Source organism: Rhinolophus sinicus, linkage group LG05 (assembly GCF_036562045.2).
Source record: "Rhinolophus sinicus isolate RSC01 linkage group LG05, ASM3656204v1, whole genome shotgun sequence".
In the NCBI taxonomy this organism is placed as follows: domain Eukaryota; kingdom Metazoa; phylum Chordata; class Mammalia; order Chiroptera; family Rhinolophidae; genus Rhinolophus; species Rhinolophus sinicus.
This window is the reverse complement of record NC_133755.1, coordinates 124,380,824-124,396,603: the sequence shown is the minus strand read 5'-3', so window position 1 is coordinate 124,396,603 and position 15,780 is coordinate 124,380,824. Positions and strand designations below refer to the sequence as shown.

The 15,780-nt window shown below is 37.3% G+C and overlaps 1 long non-coding RNA gene across 1 annotated transcript in view; it reads right to left on the bottom strand.

Moving 5' to 3' along the window:
- Positions 1-15,449, bottom strand: part of LOC109453500 (uncharacterized) — a 311,169-nt gene extending 295,720 nt beyond the window's left edge. Inside the window, exons 1-2 of the long non-coding RNA XR_012496936.1 lie at positions 15,242-15,449; positions 7,497-7,609 (exon numbers count right to left, since the gene is read on the bottom strand). This is a non-coding gene — a long non-coding RNA (uncharacterized LOC109453500). The remainder of the gene's footprint in view (positions 1-7,496; positions 7,610-15,241) is intronic.
- Positions 15,450-15,780: the final 331 nt, after the last annotated feature.

Below are 15,780 nucleotides of genomic sequence, written 5' to 3'. Positions count from 1 at the left end.
TTGGAAAGGGGGTACAGCTTGTTGCCATGGAAAGAACAGTCCACAGAAGCTAGTTTCCATTTCCTGTTAAGCCACAATGTGTGTGAATTTCAGCAAGTCATTTCACTCTCTGGACCTGAAAAATACCCATTACCGAAACAAGATGCTTGAATTAGGTAATGCCTGAGGTTCCTTTTAACTTAATAATCACTCAAATTAAAGTAAGAACAAGCTCATGAAAAAAAAAATCTAATCCCTGAAGTGCTTACAAATAATTTGCAATACGGGTTATAGTAACTCTAGCCTATTAATATTACACGAAATTACTGCATTTGGAAATAATTGCCATTTTTTTATGTGTTGATGAGGCTCAGAGTCTCCCCTCGTTTGGTTTAGGAGCATTTAGAATGTTTAGTCACAAGACAGACACAACAAATAGAATTTTTGTATTTTCAAAGATATTCCTACTATGTACCATAATGTGCTAAATGCTAAAGATAAAAAGACAGGGTTTCGTCCTTCAGTGACCTTATAATGACAAGCCTCGGAAAGCAAACCAGTGAACAAGTGTTTGTAATATGATGAGATATGAAGAGGAATCTGTGGAAAACTGGAGCACCTGCCGATTGTCTGTCAGCCCATGGTTGGAGGGGAATGGCTATTTGTCAGGTAAGCTTTTTTAGAGCAGGTGGTTCCTGCGTTGAGTTTTGAAAAAAAAAAAAAAAAAAAATTAGTCAAAGAGATGTGGTGCAGGATACGATTAGAGTTGCGCAAAAGCAGCATAAGCATATTCAAAGCAGATAGAGCTTTATTACATTGCTGACATCACTATTATTATTTTAAAAGCTACATTGAAAAGAACATAGTACACTTGAAAGCTGCAAGTACTTCTGCGTTGCTAAAGAAAAATGTCAGGCTGGGGCAGGTGGGAGGACATCCATAGGAGGAGATACATGTATGGGTAGCAGTCAAGTTACTAAGGATTTACATTTTGAGCTAAAGACATTGGGCTTTCTTCCCTAAAGCGCACTGACACAATGGATTAGTAGTCAGCCATGAAAAGGGACAAACCACGGAAACAAGCTATAGTGTGAATGAACCTAAAAATATTCTGAAAAACAAAATAAACAAAACAAAAAAACTCATAGATGGGCAGAGAACAAACTGATGTTGCCACATATGAGGGCAGTCAGACTAGGAGGTGAAAAGGGGGACGGATTAAGAAATACGAATTGGCAGTTACAAAATAGACATGGGGCTGTAAGAGAATAGGGAATATAGTGAATAATATTGTAATAACTATGTATGGTGTCAGATGGGTACTAGACTTATCTGGGGGATCACTGTGCATTTTTATAAATGTCTAACCACTATGCTGCACACCTGAAGCTAATATAATATGAAATGTCAACTGTAATAAAAAAATAAAAAATACATATTATGCTAAGTGAAAGAGACCAGAATGTTCTATGATTTCATTTATATGAAACTTCAAGAAAGACAAATCTATAGACAGGAAGCAGATCAAAGGTGGCCTGGAGTTTGGGGGTCCGAGTGAGACTGACTTCAAATCGCACTAGAGATGGAAGGTCGGTCACTGGCTCTGGGTCGAAGTTCAGATAAATTAGGACGCACAGCACAAAACAAAGGATGTGTGAAATGGAGTAGGTCCAGGAGTCTATGTGTCTTTATGCAAACCCTATCCAGCTTTCTAAATGCCTCCAGACCGCAGGCAGAATGCTGTGGGGTGGTGCAGTGGAGGACAGTGTTTCCAAATCAGCTTTATACTCTCTGGTGCTTTTGAACATCAGCCAACCTCAAGAAACACCTACACAGAAGGAAAGGAATACTCTGGATACAAACAGAAGGAGCATCAAGTTCTGGGTACTTCCTTTCTAGACGCTCTTAAGTTATTTGACTTCTCTCTGAGCCCCAGGTTTTAATTTATGAAAATGGCAATTATCTTACCCCGCTCAGGAAACTGTTGTAAGTTAATGATAACATAATCAATTCTCTAGTAAAGTGTATATCCTATTTTAGATTATACATTAAGTTTCCGTGTCAACATTGTTATCTTAACCTCTCAGGACTCAGATTTCTCATCTGTGAAATGGTTCCAGCTCTAACAAACTCCAACATAGGAGTTCCTTTCCGGCTCTAACTTGCTATCTGACTGTCAGATCATCGGCAAAATGTTTGGTTTCCCAGAATGTTTTATGTGTGTAAGGTTCTTACAAATGTGATTTCCCAAAAAGGGCTTACTAGAATTGCTCATTCGTTCAACGCAGGCTTATCCAGAGCCCAACTCAGGTTATGTGGCATCTGTGAGGCAGGTGATGATCCAGCCCAGAAAAGCGAGACAAGTGGAGTGCCCCACCTTGAATACTCCAGGTATTCAGAGAAGACAGAAGGCTGCAGCCTCCTGCAATTGGAGCAGTTTCAAGTGTTGTGCTCTCGACAAAATGTCCCTTGGGTCAGAGTCAGGTACACACATGCATTACCAAAATCTTCTCAGGTGAGGCTTGTATCGTCTTAAAATAACTCAGTTATAGCCCTACTTAATGATTCCCTGACTTTCCCCATTAATTTGGCTTTGTTAACTAGTTCCATTAATACAAGTCACTTCCCAGTGTACACTGGGAAGGTGGAAGGCGAGTTTGAATAGAACTGATGAATTCTTTACTTAATCATGCACTATCTTTCCCAGTGACCTTTTCCTATTCTCATTACTCCAATTCCTAAGAATGAACATGTTCTATGGAACAATTAGCCTTCTCCTCTGTCTTTTTATACTTAAGTGACTCAGTGTTATAACAACTCTGTAGGAAAAATACTGCTCCCCATTCTTCGGCAAACTAAAGACGAGAAAGTAGATTAAGTTTCTGAATAAAGAACAGTCCCAGCACAAATTATAGCCACCCACACTATTTTTCTGTACCGTGACATACATGCAGAGCTTCTGCAGCATTTCTTGAGTCTCCAAGGGGATGCCAGGCTGGTTCTGAGGCAACCATTATTCTCTGATGAAAAGCTCCTATGACCTCCACCTCAGGTATTAGAAAACTTATCTATTTCTCACCTCATTCTTCAAAAGAGTGAACTAGCTTTGGAACCTAGCAGGTAAGAAGTTAAAATGTATTCCATTTTTTAAAAAATAGGTTTTTTTTGTGGCAGAAATTGCCTCTTTCCCTTCTGAACTGACCCACCTTTTTGGAATGAGAACACATCAGAGGCACAGATTTGAAGACCAGCCATTGAAATCCAGGAGAAAATTAAGGAACTGGGAAGTGTGGCCTTGGAGGTATAAGTCTAAAGCAAATCTGCATAAGTGCTGCATAATTGATAATGAACCACTTACTGGTCTTGCAAAAAGCACTAATGAAATGGCTGCTTTCTGCTGCATTGACTATTTAGCTATTGTTAAAACGTGAGCAATTTAACTTTTAAACTTTATTCACCAATAGTACCTAATTACTTTTTGGAGTTGGTAAAAGTATCCTTGCAGTGCCAGGGGCTCCTCTATGCAAAATGCTGAGGTTGGCAGTTAGCCAATCTTTTGGACTTCCAGTACCCACTTTTTAAGGCTATTTTTGGTTTTCATTTTCATTCTTCTTCATATACCAAGATCCTGAAGTTCTTTCCCTCTATCTTCATCATAATCTGCTTTCAGGAACAGAATTGACAAATTCCATTTTACTAAGATGCTTATAATTAATAACAGCTTCAAAGTCCTACCCTATAGGTATTTGTGTTTTAACAACAACTTGAATCTTAGGCCACAACAGTAGTTGTTCAAGAGGGGTGAATATCAGAGTCAAGTGTGAAGCCATGTCAACACATACTTTCAGCCTCCTACTCAGAGATTCTGATTCCAGAGGTTCGACTGTGGCCTTACTATGACCTGGGAAACTGTGTGTGTGTGTGTGTGTGTGTGTGTGTGTGTGTGTATACATGCACACATGTGTGCAGGCACTCACAAATCTCCAAAACTGATTCTGATGCAGCCCCTCAGTGGTAAATGACAGGCTAAAGGGATGAAGATCCAATGGCAAACCTTCAATCATTAATCAGTGGTTGGGGTGACTTTGATTGGGCAGCTAATGGTACCGTGACATCTCACCAGTTATAGAACCACCTCTTCTCCCTGCATGTTAGACAAACTTGCTAAAAGAATCAACAAGTAGATTAAAGATAGACACACTCTAGCTGGTGTTACCCCAAGTAGTTCATGGCACATTCATTAGAATCTTCCAGGGTGGTGTTTTAAACTGAAGTTTCAAGAGCCTCGCTTAGACCTCGATTCAGAATATTCGAAGAAAGAGCCAAAAAATATGACAGAAAGGATGTTCTTTAGGCAACTTAAGCTGAAGAACTGCTAATCTAGATGATAATGGTTTTCTCAATAATTATTTTCTAATGGTGACTATAAAGAAAATATAAAATATATATGGCCATCCAAAGATAAACTATTATTAACATTTTCATATATTTCCTCTCAGTCTTTTGTTCTTACAGTGTCTACAACTCTATAGCTATTATTATGTTAATATTATTTTAGAAGCCTTTTCCCCTGTCATTGGCTAGCTTGCAAAAATTGTAGTTTTAATGGCTATGTATTCTTTCATTATATGAATATAATGTAATTTACTAAATTAATCCCCATTGTGGACATTTGAGTCCTAATTTTTGCTATTAAAAATGAATAATAACATAATGAGTAGTTTTATATGTACATGTTTGTTTTTCCTCTAAATTTTAGGAAAAGAATTTCTGGATAAAAGGTTTTGATAAGTGTTGAATTTTCATCTTTAGGCTAAAGCAGTGTGGTGACCTGTTCTTTGTAGTTAAACTATCAGCAAGAGTTAAGTGAAGGTGATTGGAATGGAAAGAGGATCTTCTGGAAGGACAAACTACAGGGTTTTTAACTCCAAACAACTTACCGTGGCCTTAATGATGGTTCTGCCAGACTGGAGCTCAGGACAGTACCTGAGGGCGGCTAGCTGTCCTGGTTTACCTGGGACTGAGACGTTTCCTGGGATGCAGACCTTTCAGTGCTAAACCCAGGGAAGTCTGGGGCAAACTGGGATCGTTGGTCACCCTAATTGAAATCTAAACTTTGAGTTTATAAAATATCAGCAGGAATTTTAGCTGAGTTTTGTATGAGTGTAACATGATGTAATATGATAATAGTATTCATCATTATGCTTTTCTTCAACATTTTCTCCACTGCAACACTGAAGAGAGTTGGGTATAATTGCTCACATTTTTTAAATTATAGAACTACACAGGCGAGTTGAAAGAATTGAATTAGGACCCCAGTATTACCAGTAAAGACAGCAACACTGCCTGCCCTATCTCCAAGCCCATCTAGAATCTATACGGCATTAACAATGGCTCTTGAAAAGCCACCCTTCCTTTCACTTGGTTGTGTCCTATTAGCTGTAACTACTGGGAAGAGCTTACACGCTCACCTCATCTCCTCAGTGGCCTGCTGGCTTCTCGACTCATTTAAATCTAGCTCTTCACTTCTCATCTGCTCTTTACATTACTAAAAATTCATTAATTCCAAGCAATGAAGTAGAGATCTAACTTTTAAAAAAAAATAAAAGAATTAACTAGGAGGGGGATGGAATTACTTCAGAGGCTCTATCTACTCCTTATGCACAGTGCAATGCCTTAATTTCAATTAAGTGTTATGGTCAGTATAGGAGTAAATGTTCTCTCTCTTATAGCCTGCCTAACTCACCAATACATTAAACAGAACATTATTGTTTTTCAAATCAATAATGCCCAGAATGTCAAAAGACAGTAGCATAACACCAATCTTTACCTTTGCCTTTATTTTCATGTTTCATGAGTATAAGATCACATAGTTGTCCCAGTGTATTGATGATTAAAATAATATGAATTCTCAATTATGGAGACAATGGAAAGTATGTACTCTATTCTAACTACCGTGTTTCCCCGAAAATAAGACTGGGTCTTATATTAAGTTTTGCTCCAAAAGACGCATTAGGGCGTATTTTCAGGGAATGTCTTATTTTTTCATGTACAACAATCTACATTTATTCAAATACAGTCGTGTAATCTTCTGGAACATCGTCATACCGTCTGGCTGACGATCTTAACTGGGGCTTATTTTTAGGGTAGGTCTTATTTTTGGGGAAACACGGTATGCTGAATTTCTTCAGAACTGTATCTGTCTATAATTGATGAGCAGCTTTCTTGCATTTAATTTTTTGAAACAAATGTGCACATTTAGAGCTTTTAATAGTATAGAATAAAACCTGGTTTAGATTATTGTCTTATCATATCTCATCTTTACGTGAAGAAACCTGAATGTTTTACTTTGAAATTTAATCCTTTCATTCATTCATTCATTAAATATTAATTGATCACCAAAAGTAAAAACATTCCTCCCTTGGGATCTTACAATCTAGTGGTGGTCATGGGGCAAGGAACATCAGATTAACAAATAACGGTAAGAGCACCAACGAAAAATATGAGTAAATCAAGGTAAGTGGCTACTACTTGAGACAGCAAAACCAGGGAGAGTTTCTCTGAGGTGGTGATGCTTAAACAAAGTTGGATGATGTGAAGGAGTGTGCCGTGTAAATATCTGTATAGGCAAAGGGCACAGTAAGAGCAAAGGCCCTAAAGAGGGAACAAACTCTGATTAGAGCGAAGGGAATGTGGAAGCCCTTGGGAAGTTTAAGAGCAGAGGAATGATTTGATGTAATTCATGTCATTCAAAGAAGCATCACTGCCTGCTGGGGGGCAGCCTTAGGGATTCAGGATGAGCATGGAACAACTAGAATTCATACAAATATTCTCATACCCTTCTTTTAAGTCCAAGGTACCACTGCTTATGATATTGTTGGCTATATTTATAAGTCTATATTTATAATTACAAATTCAGTCTGCTTGGTTGGTTTGAGTTTCTTATAGTCCTATTTCAATAATTCTCTTACTCATCTATTTATTTATGTACTATTTACATAGCACAGTACTCTGAACAGTGTGGTGTTGTTACAAAGAAATAGATTGTGTGGTTCTTACTTTCTTCTCAGAAGTCTGATATTGCTCACGATGAAGGGTTCCCCACCATAAGTACCACTTGTCAGTCTGATTTTCTTGCCTATTTTGTAGTACTCTTTCACGTCTTAGATTTGCTTGAATACCATCCATGTTCGACAGATGTAGAGCTCTGAGGAGTTGACTTTCAGTCAAGTTTAAGATTGTGTAAGACAAATATGTCTGAAAATACCTTAATTCTACCTTCCCATTTAAATAAATTTGCTATAAAACAATACTGCTGTGAAATAATATTACCACAAACTTAGCAGCTTAGAACAACACACAGTTCCTGTAGGTCATGAGTTGGGGCACAGACTAACTGGCCCCTCCCAGGGCTACAGTCAAGGTGTAAACCAGAACTGCAGTTTCATCTGAGAACTGATGAGGGAAGGATTGGCTTCCAAGCTCACACAGGTTATTACCGGGGTTCAGGTCCCTACCTTTAAGGACTGACAGTTTCCGTTTCTTGCTGGCTGTAGCCAGAGATCACCGTCAGCTCCAAGAAGTTCCTTGTCATATGGGTTTCCCCACATGACTGCTTGGTTTCTCAAAGCTAGCAAAAAAAAAGACAGTTTTTACAATTCTGTAGAACATATACAAGCACTCATATACATCCTATCACTTTTACCATATTCTGTTGGTTAGAAGCAAGTCACAGGTCCTACCCTTTCTGAAGGGAAACACATTACACAAGGGCAGGAATGCCAGGCGTCAGGGATCATGGCAGCCACTCTAAGTGTTTGTCTGCTATAGTACTGGCTAGCGAATTTCAGGTTAAAAATAAATCTTACTCACGTAGAACTCTGTAGCCATTGATCTACCTTCTTTTAATATCCAGTGTTGCTATTGCAATTTTGGTTTTCATTTTTACATATGTTTGGGGCCTACCCCCCACCCCACCCCCTTGGGAAGATCCTAGGATCATCTTTTTAATCCCTGGGGGTCTAAAATTCTGTGACGTTTCTAGATATGGGTTTTCGTTTGCTTATTTCTTATTAATCATGCCTAGTATTTGGTGAGCTCTTTCAATCCAAGGCTCATGTCTTTGTAATCTAGAATATGTTAATGATTTGTTTCTTCGATGATTTCCATGAGCCTTTTACTATTCTTCAATTGTCCTTCTTGTTTCTTGGATACACTATTTTCTCTTTGAGCTTAATGGTAGTTCTCAAGTTTTTGTTTTGTTTTGTTTTCTACTCTCTCTGTAGTCTGTCTTCTGTGCACAATTCTTTTATTGATTTTGATCTCAAAGTTTTGTGGTGGAGGATTTCCTCAAATGTGACTGTCTGTTTATAATCAAAAGAAAGACACTACCCTTTTCTACCACTCCACTCCCCCCTTTCCCTCTGGTAACCACTAAATGTTGTCTGTGTCTATGAGTTTTTGTTTGTTTGTTAGTCTTATTCATTTGTTGCTTCCAGTTTTATGTCCCACATATGAATGAAATTATATGGTTCTCCACTTTTCCATCTGACTTATTTCACTTAGCATGATATTCTCAAGATCTATCCATGTTGTTGTAAATGGAGGTATTTCATCTTTTCTTATGGCTAATATTCCATCGTATATATGTACCACATATTTTTATACAATTGTATACCTGAAACCTATATAATTTTATTAACCAATGTCACCCCAATAAATTTAATAAAAATTGAAAATAAAGAGTGACACACTAAAAACCTGACTGAAAGCTCTGTGTGAATGGACAGAGCATGTTGACTTTAGAATTTGGAATAGAGTCATTGGCAAGTTATTCTATTATGCCTGGTGTCACTGAGTCCAGAAACTCAACATGGAATGGGGATTGGAAAGTCTAACTGCTTTGTAAACAACTTCCAGTCAGTCCATCTGCCATGAGGTAGCCTCCTGCACTTTTCATAATACTAGAGGCCATTATGTCCTGGGCTTTTCTGGAGTTCTGCGGGGCTCATCACCTTGCTTCTCATCCTCACCACCTTCTACAGGCACTTTTGTTTCAATCTCTTCTTTTAAGTCATTTGCCACTTCTTCATTCATTCTTCATCTTCCAAAATTGTGTTTACTTTCTTATCTACTGTTTCTTCTCCATTTGTGTATCCTTATGGGTTGGCCTCTTTTTTTTCTTTTTTTTTTTTAGTCTCTTACTGTCATTTTAGGGATGGAACAGAGATAAACGTACATGTTCAATCAGATATGTTTATGCATAAGTCACCCCAGACAACAATCAAAATACTGCAGTGACTCATGAAGGTAATAAGACCCCCATTAATTGATAGATGCTATCAGAAGAGAATAGTTTTTAGGAAAATCATATAAGGGAATCACTGCCACACTTGGGAAATTTAGTAGAGAATTACACAGTCAATTCAAACTCTCACTATGACACTCTGTTAAAAAAATGTGTGCTTCTGAGTGTGCACTAGAATAATCATGTTTATGTTTACTTTCTTGCGAATACTAGCATACAAAATATTTACTAAAAAACTATAACACCTTATTTGTCACTTAGATCTGAATGATGCTCAATTTATTATAACACTCCATCATTCTGAGTACTGGACAAATTATCATCTAATATACTCAAATTCGGGACATACTGGAGCCACATAGGATGGGATTGCTCCACTGTCTTCCTCCTTTTGGGCTCCTTACTTAAACACCATAGTCTATCTAAACAGGTTAACTATTAGACCACTTATATCATAGAGCCTTAAATCTCATTACTAAGTTTCAGTGGTAGAAACTTGCAAGGAAACAAGATGTTGAATTTAATATTTGCAGTTTAATATTTACAAAAAAATAGCACTTGTATAATACTTGAGTGGTAGACAGAATAATGTATCCCAAAGATATCCATGTCCTAATTCCCAGGACCTATGTGTATGTTATCTTACATGGCAAAAGGAAATTAAGGTTGCAAATATAACTAAGGATTACTTGAAAATAAAGAGATCATCCTAGATTACCTGGGTAGGACCAAGGTAATCACAAGGTTCCTTAACTGGAGGAGGCAGAAGAGACAGTAGAACCCGAGAGATGGCACCATGAGAAAAAGTTGACTAGCCACTGCTGGCTGTGAAGATGGAGGGGACCATGAACCAAAGAATACGGACATCTTCTAGAAGCTGAAAAAGGCGGGGGGAAAAAAGGATTCTCCCCAAAGTCTCCCGATAGGAACACGTCCCGCTGAGACCTTCACTTTAGCCCAATAAGACCCATTTCAGACTTCTGTCCTCAAGAACTGTAAGATAATAACTTTTTTATTGTTTTAAGCCACTAAGTTTGTGCTAATTTGATACAGCAGTAATAGAAAACTAATATAGTTGATTAATGAGCATGGTGCTTATATATAAATAACATGGGGACATGAAGAAAGACAGCTATTATTTTTTAATAGTCATATAACACTGTCACAATTCTTTTTTCCACTTCAGGGCTTCACTTACTGTTTTGCTTTTATGAGTCCCTCAGCATCTGTTTCTCTAGTATTTGCTGATTATTCCTCTTTATGTCTCATATTTATATTTACTATGAAAAAGGCTTCCCATTAGGTTGACCATATGCCATCTTACTTGAGGGTATTCTAATCGGACAGAACTTCTTAGGTAGAAAGACTACTAGCCAAGTCATAGACACCTTCCCCTGGTGACAGTCCTTGTTCAATTAGCCAGGCATAATGGCAGAATCATGTGGTCCAAAACATGGTACAAAGCCTACATAAAGTAAAAGGGGTAATATTATTAGCTGGTATCTCACACGGTCTCCCACATAAGCACCCAAAGCTCTAGTTTATTCCCTAAACTGCCAATTCAACTACACATAAACCACCTAATACATGAGGATGCTATTCTTTATCTTACTCTTAAAAATGTGTTTCAGAAAAGAAAATTTTTCCATCTCCTCTGTGTTCTAATTCAGCCTTCAGCAATCCTTAATGTAAAGATGTATATGATGATGCTTTATAAAATAAGTCACAAGAATGATAAGGTCACTTCCTACTGAAGAGTAAGAGTCAGCACTCTCCTTGTATAAATCTATTACATACTTAACGGAGAATTATTGACACGTCCCTGTCTTTTCTCTCCAGATTAAGGAGCATAATACTTTGACTTCCCTGCCATACTTATCTCAGGCAGTTTGCCATAGAGTTTGAGACCAGAGCTTCTAAAGCAGATTATCTGGGTATAATCTTGGGAAAATGACCTAATCTGTGCCTTAACATTCTTAAGCATAAAATGAGAATCATCATCATAATACTACACTTTTAATCATCATAATAATAGTACACCTATTGGGTGCTAGAGGATTCTGATCTCTAATTCCCAATGTGTGGTGTTGGGGACCATGCCTCCACAGCACCAACAAGCATCGTCCCCACACCAGCTGTGTGTCCTAAAATTCAACTCAGTCCTGACACTATCTAGCCAGAGATAGCATCCAATTCCACGTGTTAAGGCTCAGTCCTACAAGGTTGACTCCTCCACACATACTTCAGATGCCAATCTCAAGACCAAGTTGTCACCTGGTCTTCTGACCAAATGGCTATAAATTAGAGGTTCCAATGACCCCTCACCTTGACACACACACCTTGGGTTCAATTAATTTGCTAGAGTGCCTCACAGAACTCATAGAAACATTGTATTTACTAGAATCTGGTTTGTTATAAAAAGACATAACTCAGGAACAGCCAGAAGGGAGAGATGCATAGGGCTAGGTATGGGGAAGGGGGGCAGATCTTCCATGCCCTCTCTGAGTAGGCCACTGTCCCGAAAACTCCATGTGTCCACGAACGTAGAAGCTATCTGAACCCCTTTCTTTTGGGTTTTTACGAAGGCTTCATTACACAGGCATTATTGATTAAATCATTGGCCATTAACAATTGATTCAACATCCAACTTCCTTCCCCTCCCCTCCCCAGAGGTCAGGGGGGTGAGACTAAATGGTTTAATCCTCTAATTACATAAGTGGTTCTCCTAGCAACCAGACCCCATCTTCAGGTGCTTTTCAAAAGTCACCTCATTGACATAACAAAAAACACTTTTATGGCTCTCAATACTTAGGAAATTCTATTGGTCCTGTGCCAGAAAAGGGGAGAAAGACCAAATATATACAAACATGCATGTTTATATTTTATTATAAATTGCAATATCACAAGTGCTTATAATTTTAAATAATAAATTTATGAACTATGAATAATATATGAACATTGCATAAGCATAATAAACAGGGCTATATTTTTAATCCATTTCTTTATTTTATCTCCTTCATTCTCTCCTCTTTTATTTTCTAAGGATAACTTGTTTGTTTCAATAAAATAAAGGTTTTCCAACTTCTTGAATGTAAAACTAAATGAGACTAAAGTTCTGGAATTAGGATCAGTTATCATTGTCCTGAAAAATATATGTTCTGTGATCACAGAATTAACAAGTACACTTTGATCAGCCATCTTAAAAATGCATTTTGATGATCAAAAAGGTGAAAATGTCAATGTTTCAGTACTAATCACAATCAATATTAGGAAAAAAGAGGGCTAGTTTAGTGGCGAAAAGTATGGTGTTTGAATCACACAGTTTGGGTCTAAAAATTGTCTCCACCATCTACCAGCCATGTGGCATATCAGTTAGGGTAATACTAGCTGCTATAATAAATAGACCTCAAAATGTATACCAGAGGTTTATTTCTCACTCACGTAATAGTCCAAGGCAAATATTTCTGCTTGTTAGGAGGGTGGCCTTCCTCCTGGTGGTGATTCATCTCCTTCTATCTTAAGGATTCAAATTGTTCAGGGCTTTATTGTTCTTTGTACCCAATTGATTGTTCGAAAGGGAAAGAACATATGAGGGAAAAATCTGCTTTTGAAAAGCCATGATGTGTAGATGGCCCTATTCAATTCTGCTTTCATTCCATAGACTAAAACTTATGTCCATATAAGTTCTAGTCCACATAGACTAGGTCACATGTCCATATCTAACTGCAAGGGAAGATGGAAAACATGAAATATTTTTTTTACTCCAAAGAGGAAAGCGATATTTCTGGAACAACTAGAAATTTCTACTACGGTGACTGAATAAGTTGCTTCATTTCTTATAGTCTTAGCTTCGTAATTTGTAGTAATAATAGTTCTTACTCCACTGGGTTACCACGAGGCACAACTGTGCCTGGCTCAGGGTAAGCTGCCTTGAAAAGAAAACAAAGACAGCTATTATTTTCAATATTATTTCAAGGTGACTATACTAATGACATTAGGACAGTAGCTGAATTTAGTTTATAAAAATACCAGATTTTTAAAATGTCTTTCTATGCTCTGGCTATATAATCTGGGTTTTGTCATGGCTCTCTTTACTCTGTCACTAAATCAAACATTTATCAAATCTGAAGTCATTTGTTAGTTCGTTTCTACTTCTCAAAGGACTGAACAATTTACTTAAAAGTTCTATTCTCCAAATTATTTACAAAAATACACACAGAAGAGTCCTAAAGAACTTCAAATGCATCTGTTGAAATAATACCATGTTTTTACGAAACTGCTTGAAATAAGAATCTTGTGAATTGAGGTACGAAAAATTCCTCTTTACATGGATTCTAATTTAATGTGACAATTTATAGTGAAATTTACAAAATCTTTAGGTCAAGAGGATCTTATTTGTCATCTCATCCTTCGGTTTTTTAACTAAGTCTACACCCATGTCCCTGTCAAATGTTCCTGCTGAGCGAGCACTCATTCAGCTGAAGTCTGAGCAACACTGCCTCCTAAGGGCACACAGACATACTTGGATAATTCTGACAACAAGCAAGTGTTACCTAGAAGTCAGAAATCTGCAACCTGGTAATGTCTACATATTAGATCAAGTTTTGTCTCTTGTGACACACTTGTAATTACTCTTCTAAATGTCATTCTTACAAGTGTTTAAAGACTTAGTAGTTTTTAAGTAGTTTTGTATTCAGGTTAAATGTTTCCAACTCCTTCCACATTTTTCTGTTAGAAGGCTTTGAGTGGTACTCATCATTATGTTGTTTTCTATGAACTTAAACTCCTGTTAGATGTAAACCTCTTAAAATCCATTCCTCAGGACAAATATAACTCTCTGTAGTTGTCCAACTAACATAGAGTAGAGTATTCCCATAGATTCCCTCTGACTAATGCTATGGTTCAAATAACACTGGGTGAGTCCACAGCAACACTTTCCTTAATCAGTCATGTGATGTGATGCTAGCAGACGGTCTGACTCTACTCCATAATGTTACCAAGGACAAAATTGAGAAGGCCAAACATTGAGAAAAAAGTAAGAATTGTAATAAGTAAATAGTTTAAGAATTGTATCTGTAATATTGTGTCTCCAAGTAGCACATCCTGGAAAAAAAAATCTAGAAAAATTATACACACAAATTCTCTGAGTAAATTTAGGAAATAACAGATATTATATTGACTTCTTGGAAATTCATAAGGTTTATTGAATATTGAATACACTGATCAAACCTCTTTAATTTAGTTAAAACTCATTTGACAGCGAGACCCTTTAGAGGTATTTAATACCAATTAATAGCTTAGAAATACTGTTTTACAGAGCATTCTGCACAACACTGGCACACTCGATACTTGCATAATACAGACAGAGTAAGTAGACATTCTAAACTTCCCACCCACCCATTTTTGCCTCTATTTACTTAAGATTATATCTAACCCAAGCAGATACATGCCCACAGATAACTGAAAGGAAATAGTCTAATCCAGATTTCCCTTACTTGTCCGGAGAGTTTAGTTAAGAAAGAGTACCAAAGATTTTTATATGCCTTACCTGGTATTTTCTTCCTTACTCGGTCGTAGAAGAAAATCAAAATGTTCTGACCTAAATTGTCTTTTCATATTTATTTTGGATTATCACTGTATGTTGTATTGTGTGGAGCTGTTAACTGAATGTGTGAAAATTCTGATTTTATAAACTCATTTTAAAAGCTGGTTCTCTTAATAATTTCTGACAGAGAAAAGAAAACAGTTAGTGAAGGTAACTTTTGTTAAATACACGAACTTGAATTCCTTTTAAATCAAACATGTCACAATAGAAAGGAAAGACTAATTCACAGAATCCTGGAGGATTACACATAAATATTGAGTGGAAGCCCACTTCGTACACCCCTGAAATTTGAAAGTTTATTACATCCCCCTCACATTCCTTTCATATGTAGAAATTATATGTTTCCTTACCTCACAAATCCAGAGAGCCGCAACCAAGCCATGCACACAATATCCCTGTTTATTTATGATACTGAACAGGCTAAGATGAAAAACACTGCACCCTTTATGCTGTGGATGGCTGATCTTTGATCTTTACCCCCTAAGAGAGTCCTTGTGCAAATTCCTCTGAAAGCATTTCCATGACCTGCTGAGCTCCCATACCATTCTATTTTAAAACGCTTTGCTAAACTCCCTCATTTTTAATAAAATGTAACTGTTTCCACTTTGGACCATTGAAGGGCCAAAAGTTCTTCCCAGGTTCTTCCTGTTCTCACATCTGATTTCACATAAAAGTAAGACAAGTTTAATGGATGAGAGTAGGAAAATTCCGTGGTACTCAGAGGAGTAATGCCTCCGGCAAATTGAACTTAGAGGACAGTGTCGGACATATGGTGTTTGCCAATCAGAATTGTTTGATGGGTCAAATAATCAGCGTGTGAATTTATGAATACGAATCTACATTTATTAAAAGGAGCCTCATTTCTCTCGTATTTCTACCACCTAAACTC